The sequence below is a fragment of the Hyperolius riggenbachi genome, chromosome 1 (assembly GCF_040937935.1).
Source record: "Hyperolius riggenbachi isolate aHypRig1 chromosome 1, aHypRig1.pri, whole genome shotgun sequence".
Classification (NCBI taxonomy): domain Eukaryota; kingdom Metazoa; phylum Chordata; class Amphibia; order Anura; family Hyperoliidae; genus Hyperolius; species Hyperolius riggenbachi.
In genome coordinates, this window is record NC_090646.1 from 435607447 (window position 1) to 435617697 (window position 10251).

Sequence of the window (10251 nt, forward strand, 5' to 3'; positions counted from 1 at the left end):
ATGTTAGTATACCAATTATGAAGAGGATTCTCAATTTGATTGGTAACTAGAGAAGTTGGCAAGTAATTCCCAATCAATTAATACTCCTAAACTGCGCACAAGGTCAGAAATATTTAGACTTCATCTTCCTACCTTTAGTGATGCTGACTGAAAGTGCCACAGTTGTCATTCATCCACTGTCGTAGCTCAGCTAGGCAAGCATTCATTGTTGGATTAGGGTTCATGACACCAGGTATGAATGTTAAATATAAGTGGGGGTCATCAGCATAGCAGTGGTACGCCAGACCACCTCTAACCAGATGTATTTTTATGACCTTTCCAAGTAGTAGCATGTATACTTTAAGCAAATGGGATAGGATTCAGCCACTGGCTCATATAGATAAGAACTAGAGCAGAATCATACAAGTTTGATTTAGTAAGACTAATTCCTAAAACCAAAGAGTACATAAATACATATGTCTGTTATGTACAACTGTAGTGTCTATTACTTTACCGTATTCTGTATTTAATTTTTTCTCCGGTGTGTGTATGTGTGAGTGTTTTTTTTTTTTTTTTTTCCAGCAATGATACTTATTATAAATGATTAGTGTTCATAAGGAAATGCAGTGTTGCACATTATTCTAGTGGCAGTCTTTGCTTCTTTTTGCACAATTAATCATGACCTCAATGATTGCATTGACAACATCCTAAAGTGAGATTCATGCTAGTAGTTGTGGAGGTGGTGTGAAAGAATAGACAAATCTACTACAGCTATACATGCAAATTTGTGTTATACTGTGAGTGCTAAACCAACATAAATACACTGATATATGGTGGGCATTTATTTTGTTATGTTTGGCTCAAAATCCCCTAAATATATCAGCTAATATTTTGCATTTGTACTTTTCTATGACTCACGAAAGAGGCTGAGTGCTGTTAGTGATACAATACCATGGTTTCTACAAGGAGTGGTTTGCAGGAGGGATCCCCTTTCCTTAGAACCTGGGCATATGGACTCAACCTTGCCTGTAAAAGTAATTTTGCTGCAAGAGACATCCTGCAGCAGAGGAGAATATATTTAAATTTGTAGAAAATTATAATTTGGTGGTGGTGAATCAAGATTTCTCTGTTTATGGTCACCCATATACAGTATTTCAAAACTCATACAGACCTAGAATTTTGCTCTAACCAACCAACATGATGCAAATAGGCGATATTACACTGATAATCAGTTCTACAAAAAAAATAGCCTACTAATTAGATACAGGCTCAAAGGAAAGCTGAAGTGAGAGGAGTATGGAGGCTGTGATTGTTGACTGTTTTAATAAATGGTACTTGCTTGACTGTTGAAGTGGGATTGTAACTTGTAAGCCATAAAATCAAATTCCATTTAACCACTGCTCTGTGTTTATGATGTAGTCTACAACCTGACCCTGCCTTGCAAGCATTCCAATATAACCATAATAAGTTTCTGCTGTAACAATTTTTTATCTATGGCTCTATTTAGTACATTGCCAGGGAGAAGGAAGCTTGTTATCTGCCCTCTCACATTCCTGCTCCTCAATGATTGGCTGAGGGCAGCTCAGTGTGATATGAAGATGAGAAGGGAAATACACCTCACTCATCTGCAGAAGCTGTTAAAGTATGATCTATGCTGTGCTCACTTGCATTTACAAAGCAAGCTAGATACGACAGTGAAGTTTCTAGGAGAAAAAAAAAGAGTAAGAGAGGAAGTGACATCAGGATTGGCTTCAGTCAGAGGTAGTAAAGACAGAACGTGCCTGAAACAGTTTCCTCTTTATTTTCTATATAAAATTCACTGAAATCAAAATGTGAACAGTACAATACATCTGTTATGTAGTAGAACAAGTATTTATATAAGTTATTATTTCCTGGGATAGTGCGGCTGTCCCTGCTGCTTTAATGCTATTAGTCTGTCACTAAAACTTTCTGTGTCCCTGACCTAGAATAAGTATACAATACAGACCTGGTGTTCTGACTCATTCTGACTTGTTACAGGTGTATGACTCAGATGGTACTGAAGTGAAGACAAATGATCAGCATTATTGAAAAAAATAAAGAAGGCACCCTCCATATTCCTTTCACTTCAGCTACCTTTATGTGAATTGCCACATAATTTGACAAATCTGCTCCCAGGAGACCTAATGTAAAGAAGCATCTGTGAATGTGCATTACGGTCATCAACCATAAAGTTCTTCTTTTAGAGACGTTCACAATTTGCGAAAACAAAGTACAAAGCTGTTTCAGTGACTGTCACTTCAAAGAAATTAGAATAACAAGCTGCTAGACAGAAATCCATTGATGACATTTTTTTTGACTTGCTAATCTTCCTGCTCATCCCTGTGTGGAAAATGTAGACAGCTCAGTCCTCTTCTCTGACAGATAAAGATACTGCAGGTTTCGACCAAACCATTTTATATTTTCTATCTTGAAGACCTGGCACCCAATAACCTTTTTTTTCTTTATTCCTATAATGGTGACATTTTATCTTTTACAATTTTCTCATTCTTTAATTTCTATCTAGTGAGCTCAATTTTTTTCCTTATCACATCCTAACTGCCTTATTCCATGTTGCAATTATTTTTTCATCACCTCTAACTTTAGCTTCTCATCTGCAATTTTTTTTTCCATTTTGAAATTCCTACCATTACCTTCCAGCAGCTGATCTTCATTTTCTTGGCCTTCCCTTTTATACTTATTTTAAGGAGTTGATAACACTCCAATTGTCTTTCTGTCAATCAAAACGTATTATTGCCTTCTCCTCTATACTTTAGAAAATGTGAAACTAATCACGAATTGTAATATGTTATTTTTTTTATATTTACCTATTCTGCTTTCATACGCACATAAATTATTTAACGCTCTTTATTGAGAAGGTATGTTATTACTGACTGTTTACTTGAAAAATAGCTTTAACAGGGCTGGTTATTTGAAAATGACACACCGCATTATTAAGTGATACTTTACTGGCCAAGCGTGTTATATTAACATCATGGTTCAGTATTTTACAGTAAAAAATATTGCAACATTTTGCTTCTATGTTGGGTTATGAAAGTTTGTTTTGATTTTAAACCAAATATTAGCATTTTTTAATAATTTTCTGTAGTTACGGCTACATCGATCACAAAACATTTGCAGCCTAAAGCCTCATACCCACGCTAGATGGTTATCGGTGAAGGTGGCAGGCAGGGATGACAGGAAATGACCATTTCCAATTCTGCGGAAGTTCCAATTTCCGATTTCTGTATTTCTTATTATCCGAATTTCCATTTTTTTCCTATTTCCATTTTTCGATTTCTGATTTTCCAATCCGAGGAGTATTTTATTTGTCACTTTTTGCATTAAAGAATGCAAAAAAATTACCCAAAAAATCGGAGAATCAGAAATCGGAAAAATGGTCTAAAAATTAGCGCATTCTTGGATTGGTCCAGCAGGGATGATCACTGGATGAAATCCGCTATTGGTTTTCATCCAGTTAATTAAATCACCTGTGCGGCTGGGCAAGGAGGGTTAATCTTACCCATGAGATGTCAATCCGCCATCACGTGATTACAAACACTTCCTTCTTCCGGGTTGTGTATAGTGTATAGTCACGTGGATTGGAATGCAGTGTGGGAGGCGCCGAGGGACGGATCAAAGAAGACGTCTCATGGGTAAGATTAACCCCCCCCCCCCTCGCCCAGCCGCACAGGTGATTTAATTAACTGGATGAAATCCGAATAAAACCTATTCAGATTTCATCCGGTGATCATCCCTGTGGTCCAGTGCTTCCAAGTTCTGTGATTGGTCTAAAATGGCCGAGTTGCGGTAAATCAGATTTCCACAGAATTCTGTTTTCCGAATTCCAATCAGGAAAAGCAGAAATTTAAATTCCGCTGAATTCGAATGAGCAACCCTAGTGGCTGGTCTGGGCTGCCTCTACCATGAATCTAGCATGTGTACAGTGGCCCTGATCCCCCTCTACATGTCAGCAAGCAGTCAGCCTGATGGATCTCAGCTGAGTGCAGGCTGAGGGTACTGTTCTCTGTTCTATTCTGTCTGCCTCAAGCCACTCCATCGTGCACCATGCTGTCGTCCTTCCTTTCCCCATCATAGCAACAGAATGCTTTGCTAACCTGTAGATTAGCGATGTGTCTGTGCAGAGCTCAGCCCTGAACTGTCACCCAAGCAATTGAGTCCAGATCCCTGCGGGCGACGCCCACAAAACGTATCGCCAAGTGGTTGATAAACAGTTGTATTATTTTTACACCTACTGACATCTGTCTATCATTGATGGAAGTTATACTTACCTTTTAAGCTGTCCATTAACATTTTATATCCATTAGGGTGGCTCCTGTAAGTATGTTAATTTACAAAGAATATAGTCCATGTAAGCTGGTACTGCACAATGAGTCGATCGCCATTTTTATCAGCTTGAAACTCCCTGGAAAATATCAAAATGCATGGCAAGTAAGGGTTTAATAAGACTGTAGGTGGCATGGTGACAAAGTAAAATAAAAATGCTTTGCAAGGATGTTGTGAAAACATTTTTTTGTGATAAAAATGCCATGAGAAATGTTATTAAAACATCCTGTATGCAGCCAGTATGCCCCTACAGTAGCAGGTAAGCACTGCAGCCAGGGCAAGCTCTAGGCTTTTTGCTGCCTGAGGCAGGGAAACCAGAGGGTAGAAGGGCACATGGTGAGGAGGTTGGGCTAGCAAAGAGCAGTGCATATTAAATTAAGGGGCATGCCAGCACATACAGACTCTCAGCAGGCAAGCTCTGTGCTCCGTGTGTCACGCAGAAGCAGCAGAGCAGAGGGAGACACTGAAAAAGATCAGCTGATTGTAGAGCTGATGCTGCCCCCTACAGTCTGCTGCCCTGAATCACATGATTCAGTCTGCTTCATGGAAGGGCCGCACCTGACTGCACCCATTGCAGACAGTGTAGCAATGACCAGTAATCCATTTGTGGATTCCTGAGCTGCTGTCAACATTCATGAAGCATGGCTTTTTTGTTTGTTTGCTAAACACAAGATCACAACTTGTTTGCTATTTTGAATTTACATTGCTTCTGTATATCAGCCTACCAGTGTTTTACCTATAAGTAACTTTATACTGTCAATTTGACATCTGAAAAAATATATATTTTTCAACTCAGTAAAGTGTAAATTATTTTTACAGCTACCAAAAAATGAATTAAAAAAAATATCTAAAAATCCATACTGCATTACTTACTGCACATTTTCTGTATTATCAGTGCTGCAATGTATATGCATCACTGTATCCCAGGAGTACTATACTATTTCAGTTCTCTTCACATCAGGACGAATGCCAACATTAGTGAACATTAATAAGGCCAAATGTGACACATTCACAAGTCTTCCTGAAAAAGTAATTTATGTCGAATTACTCTGCACAAAAAATACAATTGGTTTGGACATTTTCCCTTTTAAAATATGCATGCACTGCTGACTTGGCAACAAATATACATTGCTGCTTTAGTTGTTAGAAGGTAATATACCATTCCTTTGTACTTTGGTACAGACATTGGAACTGTTGGTCAGAATCAGTTTCTCAGAGCTCCTGCAGTTTCATAGATATTGCTTAGTTTTCAAAACATTTTATTGAGTGGTATTTCAATAATCAGGAATACAATATAAACAATAGCATAAAGTACCACTACTTCTGATGTAAGAGGCATGAAAAATTTCACAAGGAAATTCCATAACAGAGAATAGAGTACCTAAGCATGTAAAAAAAAAAACAGAAAGAAAGAGCGTAAAATAATGAAGAAATGAAAAAGGCAACCACCATGCCATTCCTTTAGCAAATTCATCCTTATATATATAGTTTATCCTCTCTCATCTCTTTTTTTAAACATTCATTTGCGCCAACCTATTTTCAGTCACAGTGATTTACAGAAAACACTGAACCAATCACATCACTTGTAATGTGCTAAGATGTTGAATGTGCTGGGGGTTGAAAGGCAGCTACGGAATCTGAAGGAAACCCATACAACCAGAAAGAAACCACATTTATTTATTTAAGTATTTATATAGTGCTGCTAACATATTACGCAGCGCTGTACAGAGTATATTGTCTTGTCACTAACTGTCCCTCAGAGAGGCTCACAATCTAGTCCCTACCATAGTAATATGTCTATGTATGTATTGTGTAGTGCATGTATCATAGTCTAGGGACAATTTTAGGGGGAAGCCAATTAACTTATCTGTGTGTTTTTGGGATGTGAGAGAAAACTGGGGTGCCCGGAGGAAACCCACGCAGACACGGGAAGGACATACAAACTCCTTGCAGATGTTGACCTGGCTGGGATACTAACGTTAACCACTACACCACCATGCTGCCCACATGCAGCAACAATACATGCATGATATATTATCAAAACCAGATAAAATGTATCCAATCAGTTCCACCCCACACTGTAATCAGATATATACAAAACAATCCACAAGGGGTGTTTAGGAACAGCATCAGTCTTTTAATTCTTCATACAAATCAGTTTCCTTGATTGCATACGCAATCCAAACAATCCTTGTTTGGATTGCGCATTTACTACTGGTAAGATAACTTTAACCAGGTGGATATCCACCCTTTTTATTGGATGCAGGCATCTGATGTAGGGTAGGTGTACTGATTAATTTATGTATGTATCATGTATTTTTAACAGACAGAACGCATTTGCTTGCCTCTGAGGAAGTGGCCTTTGGCCATGAAACACGTGTCAGGCATTATTTTGGTTCTGTGATTTGATATCCTGTTCATATGACTGCAATCAAGGAAACTAATTTGTATGAAGAATTAAGACTGACGCTGTTCCTAAAAAAAAACCTTGTGGATTGTTTCTGTATATATCTGAATACATGCATGATGTTTGTTTGTTCTACCCATGTTTGTTTGTTAAAATGTTTCTGTTTTCTTCCATGCTCCCAAAACCTGCAAGTTGGTTAGGTCACCTAGCCTAGTATTTCCAGGGTCACGTAAATTGAAGCATCAGAACTGCCAAGTAAATTTGATCTCCGCCATAGGAGCCCATGTAAAAATCTGCTTGTAGCAGCAACAGAAGTAAATTTGGGCACCACAGGCATAGCAGCAATATGTATAGTGGGTGGTCCCAGCACCCGCTATATTAATTTAGTACTGTAGCTGCTATAAGAAGCTTTTTACATAGCTGATGTTTAGTTTAAAGGTAGGGGAGGGTTAGTGTTAGGAGTAGGTGGAGGTAGTTAGTTTTAGGTATAGGTAGGTGAGGGTTAGGCATGAATAGTGGCAGTTGCTTGGAGTAGGTGGGGGTGATAAGTGTTCAGAATAGATAGAGGACATTTCTTTTACGCATAGATAAATGGAAGGTTCTTATTAGGCGTAGATGGGGAGAGTTCGGGTGAAAACAGGAGTACAGTGGAATAGTAGAATATTGGTAAAATTACCATTATTCTACTATCGTAGATAATAGAATATAAGTAAAAATTACCAATATTCTATTACCATTATTTTGGGCTAATTTTTTAAACATCCATTTTTTAAAAGGTACATGGATTGCCATGCCTAGCAAGCTATCAAAGGTGTTTTTTGCTTTTGTATTTTAGTGATGATATTTTTTTCCAGCACTGCATGTTTAACCTTCTGCCGCCGGCGTCACACCAGTAGGCGTGGCCGCGGCGGCAGCCCCAGGACCGCCTAACGCCAATTGGCGTAAAGTCCTGGGGCTCTGTTTAGCATGAGATCGCGCGCATAGTGCGCACGCATCTCATGCTCGGAGGGCGGAGCTCCGCCCCGCCTTCGGTCTCCGAGCGGCTGTCGCCGCTCGGGAGACTGTTAGCCGGCGATTACGCCGTCTATTTACTTGGTGCAGCGCTGCGATCAGCAGCAGCGCTGCACTGGGGACAGCCGTGTGACACGGCTGTCCCCTGGGGGACAAGAGAGCGATCGGCTGTCATAGGCAGAAGCCTATGACAGCCGATCACCATAATTGGCCGGCTGTGGGGAGGGAGGGAATAAATTTAAAGAAACAGGGGGTTTTAGAAAAAAAAATATTTATTTAAAAAAAAAATAAACATGGGGGGAGCGATCAGACCCCACCAACAGAGAGCTCTGTTGGTGGGGAGAAAAGGGGGGGGATCACTTGTGTGCTGAGTTGTGTGGCCCTGCAGCTTGGCCTTAAAGCTGCAGTGTCCAATTTAGCTAAAAATGGCCTGGTCACTAGGGGGGTTTAGCCCTGCAGTCCTCAAGTGGTTAAACTTCATTTGTAACTTGGCCTGTTGTGAAGTGGCTGGTTTGGCCATGAAACGCACTACTGTAGGGATGAGCAATACAACGCATGTTATCTTAGCAACACTCAAGTTATTCAGGTAATTTGGGTTGCCCTAATTAGGTAACCTGCACTATGTTGTCATTGGTGGTATCAGTAAAATTAGTGTGCGCTAACTGCGCACATAAATATTGTGTATCATTGTGAATCAGGGCTATAGAAACAAACCTTAAAGTAACCCTGAGGCGAGAGTTATATGTAAGCTGCCATATTTATTTCCTTTTAAGCAATACCAGTTGCGTGGCTGTCCTGATCCTCTGCCTCTAATACTTTCAGCCATAGACCCTGAACAAGCATGCAGCAGATCAGGTGTTTTTGACAATATTAACAGAACTGACAAAATTAGCTGCATGCTTGTTTCTGGTGTACTTCAGACACTACTGCAACCAAATGGATCAGCAGGACTGCCAGGTAACTAGTAATGTTTAAAAGGAAAAAATATGGCAGCCTCCATATCACTCTCACCTCGGGTTCACTTTAATAAGTATAAAAAATAAAATAAAAGCGTAAGTAAATATTTAAGCTGATGCTACCTATGACAATGGGTATCTGGTAAAAACCATCATTACTAAGAGGAAAATGCTATAATAATGCTGAGAAACACTGATCTAATAGCAGGGGGCTTCAAAAAAGATCACAACAATCAAAGCATGTGATATTATTGAGAAATCATTAAACTTTTACCATTTTTAGCACAAGAGGCCAGTCTTTCATTCTGTAACAATGTAAAAAGCAGCACATTCAATATATGTGCATCTGTAGTCTTGCTAAAGGATAATATTATGCCTTTTATTCCTAATATGTGAACTAACCATATGTTTAACTGACTGTTGGATGACAGACCAACTGAATCCTCTATTTAGCCTATCAATTATTGCAGTGATCAAGTATCCCTTTATTGTCTCCACTTTTCCCTAAACACTCCCTAAACATTTTTCTCATCGTGATCCAAAATACTTCACAAAAGAATCATTTCTTCAAAGATTATGTTCAGAAAATGACAGGCTGCCAGTGTACTCAGTTCAGCTGGAAAAAAGTATAAAGTGTTTTTCCAGTATGGCAGACTCTAATGCATGCTGTTTACAGACGATATATCCAGTCTGCAGGCAACTCAGCATTTGGACATCCTATGATTGACTGTATAGTTCTAGAACAGTTTATCTTAGCAGGTTCCTTTTTCAGCATTCTCTTGTTCTGTGTTACTTTTGAAATATCTGTGAAAGTTATTATTCTTATTTATTGGATTTATATACCACCAACATGTTATACAGCGCTGGACAATAATTAAGGTTACAGACAATGATAATAACCCCTACAGGCAATACAATACAGGTAATAAGCAGTAAGACACATGGGACCATATGCAATCCCCTTTTTATCCTAAGTTTTCTTCAAGATTATATTTTCATACTTAATCAATAAAATGCATTTTAAGCTACTGAAGCAAATACCCAAAATCATTTTGAGAGTACATGTTCACCTATTTTTTAGTTATTTTCTTTAATTGCAGAGTTCTAAAAAGTTATTTAACCAGTTCACCCCCAAGGCTTTTTATCCTAACGGACCAGAGCAATTTTCAGTTGTCAGCGCTCCTCCCTTTTATTCCCTAATAACTTTATTACTACTTATCACAAGAAAATGATCTATACCTCGTTTTTTTCGCCACCAATTAGGCTTTCTGTGGATAGTACATTTTGCTAAGAATTTTTTTTATTCTAAATGCATTTTAATGAGAAAAACAGAAAAAAAGAAAAAATCATTATTTCTCAGTGTTCAGCCATTATAGTTTTAAAATTAAACATTCTCCTGTGGATAAAACAAACACGTTTTATTTGCCCAGTGGTCCCGATAATTAAACCGTTTAAATTATGTCCCTATCACAATGTATGGCGACAGTATATTATTTTGAAATATAAGTGGTTATTTTTCTGTTTGTTCTGGCC

At 38.6% G+C, this 10251-nt stretch overlaps 1 long non-coding RNA gene across 1 annotated transcript; it reads right to left on the reverse strand.

Annotated features, from left to right (window-relative positions):
• Positions 1-987: 987 nt before the first annotated feature.
• LOC137553244 (uncharacterized) lies at positions 988-9067 on the reverse strand. The gene is made up of 3 exons (XR_011027229.1): positions 8993-9067; positions 4290-4423; positions 988-1036 (listed from the first exon to the last, which is right to left on the reverse strand). It is a non-coding gene; the product is annotated as an uncharacterized lncRNA (long non-coding RNA).
• Positions 9068-10251: the final 1184 nt, after the last annotated feature.